Genomic DNA, 3,332 nt, shown 5'->3' with positions numbered 1-3,332 from the left:
TATATACATATATATATATAATAAATCTTCATAACCTTGAGTTTCTTAGATACAACACCAAAAGCACAAGAGACAAGAGACAAAATCAATTGGACTACATTGAATATTAAAACTATGCTGCAAATGATATCAGTAAGAAAGTGAAAGGACAGCCCTCAAACTGAGAGAAAATATTTGCAAATGATGTGCCTGCTAAGGGTCTAGTATTCAGAATATATAAAAAACATCTTACAATTCAACAATGAAAAGGTAAATAACCCATTTTTTTTTTAATGGGCAAAGGATCTGAATAGACATTTCTCCCAAAAGGACATACAAATAATCGATAAGCACATTAAAAGATGCTCAATATCATCAGTCATTAGGGAAGTGCAAATCAAAATCACAATGAAATACTACTTCACATCCACTAAGATAGCTATTTTTTTTTTTTTTAATGAAAATAAGTGTTGAGGAGGACATGAAGAAATTGAAACCTTCATATATTGTTAGTAGGAATGGTAAGTGGTTCAGTTGCTTTAGAAAACAGTATGACAGTTCTTTAAAGTTAAATATAGTATTACCATATGATCCAGTAATTTCATTCCTAAGTATATATACAGAGAACTGACAACATATGTTCACACAAAACTTGTACATGAATGTTCACAGCAGCATTGTTTATAACATCCAAAAAGCCAAAATAACCCAAATGTTCACAAACAGAGAAATAAACAAAATGTGGTATATCCATACACTAGAATACTATTCAGCAGTAAAATGAACAATGTACTGAAACGTGTTACAATATGGATGAGCCTTGAAAAAATGCTAAGTGAAAAAAGCCAGACACAAAAGATCACGTTTCATTTCTATGCAATGTCCAGAAAAGGTGAATCCATAGAGACAGAAAGTAGATTAGTGGTTACCAGGGGATGGGTGAGTGGGGACCGGGGAGTGACTGCTAACGAGTATGGGCACATGGAAATGTTTTGGAGTTAGACAGTGATGATGGTTGCAAGGCTCTGTGAATATACTAAAAACCACAGTTGTATACTTTGAAATGATAAATTTTATAGTATGTAAAAATTATATCTCAGTTTTAAAAAAATGCATCGGTATAGTCACTTCTTATTTATTTAGTTTAACTTTTAAATTCCCTAACTAGTCTTCCAAAATAGCCTAAAATTTATCGACAAAACTACAATGCTAACAAAAGGCATGCTTAACCTCACTTGTGTGGTTTTTAACAGAATAAGATGTAGGTCATTAATTTGAGAGAGGGAAAGGCAGAAAAGATTTAGAATAGGTAATAAAAAGAAGGTATCCATCTACCATCCCTAGCTACCCCTTAGAAAACTTTTGTGGGTACCAGAAAACCACACACTTATATTAGTTGATAAAAATCCTCATTATTAAGTCAAATGTTATCATAATTCCTCAAATTTAATTTCACATGTAGCAGTTTTTCAATAATTTGATCTGATTATGATCCCATACCTTCTCAAGGGTATACCTGTATTATTTATCTTTTTAAACCTTCCAAATTATAAGAATTACTTAAAAAAAAAAATACAGATATAAAGTTAGGCAGTTTATCTCAAAGCAAAAAATCTAAACTTTCCATTTCTGTCTTATTTGTTCATAAACTAAACAGCTTTCACATGGACTTGAAAGCTAAGCCTTAATATCAATTTCATGATTTTGCATTTTACTTCCAAGTGTTTCATATGAAAGACTGAGTATGGCTAAAAATAAAATAAAATAAAATAAAATAAAATAAAATAAAATAAAATAAATATATGTATAGCTATAACACACACACACACACATACACACACGCACACTTCTTTTGCATCAGAATTCAGGATTTATAACTCAAATACTGCTCTCCACTAAGGAAGTGAAATTCTCATGCCCTCTGTATTGTAGAGCTGGAAAGCATGGAATTCCATCAAAGTTGCAGATCAAGCTTGTAACATACAGTTAAAAAGCAATATGTAAGTTGAACAAATCACTATATAGTAATACAGCAAAAACACCTGTCATTACTGATGCTTCCTTTCTTTAAAAAACAAAACAAAACACTTTGTAACAATACACCCTGCAAGTGGCCTCTACTCTGTCATGGGCAGAGTTATAGAATTATTTCTAAACAACTGAAATAACTGAAATCCATAGAAAGAAAACCTAATACAAAATTATAGGAAATTTTAGTTTTAGTTTTAATAAAATGTTGCATAAATGAAGAGTACTACTTCAGATAGAAATGACATAGCATGATTTAGTCCTATAAGGTGTAATCCAAATATTTATTCCCTCTGTCTTTCATCCACTAAAGGTCATTTATACTTTCACTATACTTGATATAGTGGTGCTTTTTTAAATATAAATAAAAGGATTCTCACCAAAGCTACTTAAAATTAATTTAAATTACAGCATAAATGCAGATTATCAAGTTCAATTTTCTAAACAGACAAATAATAAATTGACAACTGAGCTTGCACTAATGGTCAAAAGTTCATTTATTAGGAATGTCTGGTAGAATTTGAAAAATCTGAAAGTTTAGGCATAAGTAAGTGGTCAATTGCTAAAAGGAAAATAGTTAATCACAGAATGAGACAATATGATCACGCTTTTGGGTAACATTTCATAAATCTTGGGAAGGCTCCACAGTATGGGGCAGTAAATCATTAAATTACTTTCAGGGGCCAAACTGATATGCCCAGTCCTCTAAGTGCAGATGGGTCAGAGAAGACAGGAAGTAATGAAAGCATGTTAAACAGAGAAGTATATGCAACCTTTCCTGACCAAAATGGAACTTTTCCATTAGAGCGTCAACTCATGTTACTTCCCATTCAGCTATGTCATTTCTCAGCCTGCACTTTCTAAATACTGCAATAACTATGAACGCACTTACTCGTATATATGTAAATGGATGCACAACTGTAAAGTTTTGCAATTCGAAAACTCTATTGAAAATCTGAGTTCTCTATACTGGTCCCAAGACCTCCTTCCTGACACCTAGGGTGTCTAAAAGCAACATTTGCTTTTTATTTGACCTGTAAAAAGGGGCCCCAAGGAAAATATTTTAAAAAGAAATCATTCATGCCTTTTGATGTTACAAAATAAAAAAGAAGTATATCCAAAGAGTACTGAACCCAAAGTCTGGAAACCAGGTTTCTGGGGCCTGACCTGATACTAGGATGCCAACTCTTCCAGTATGCCTGAGACAGGAGGATTTCCCAGGAATGGGGGACTTCCAGTGCTAAAATCAAGAAGGTCCCAGGCAATTGGGACAAGTTTGTCTCCCTATGAGTGTTAATGGCTAAAGTCCAACCCACTGGGAGCAC

This window comes from Pteropus alecto, unplaced genomic scaffold (assembly GCF_000325575.1).
Source record: "Pteropus alecto unplaced genomic scaffold, ASM32557v1 scaffold131, whole genome shotgun sequence".
Lineage (NCBI taxonomy): Eukaryota > Metazoa > Chordata > Mammalia > Chiroptera > Pteropodidae > Pteropus > Pteropus alecto.
This window is presented reverse-complemented; position numbering follows the sequence as displayed.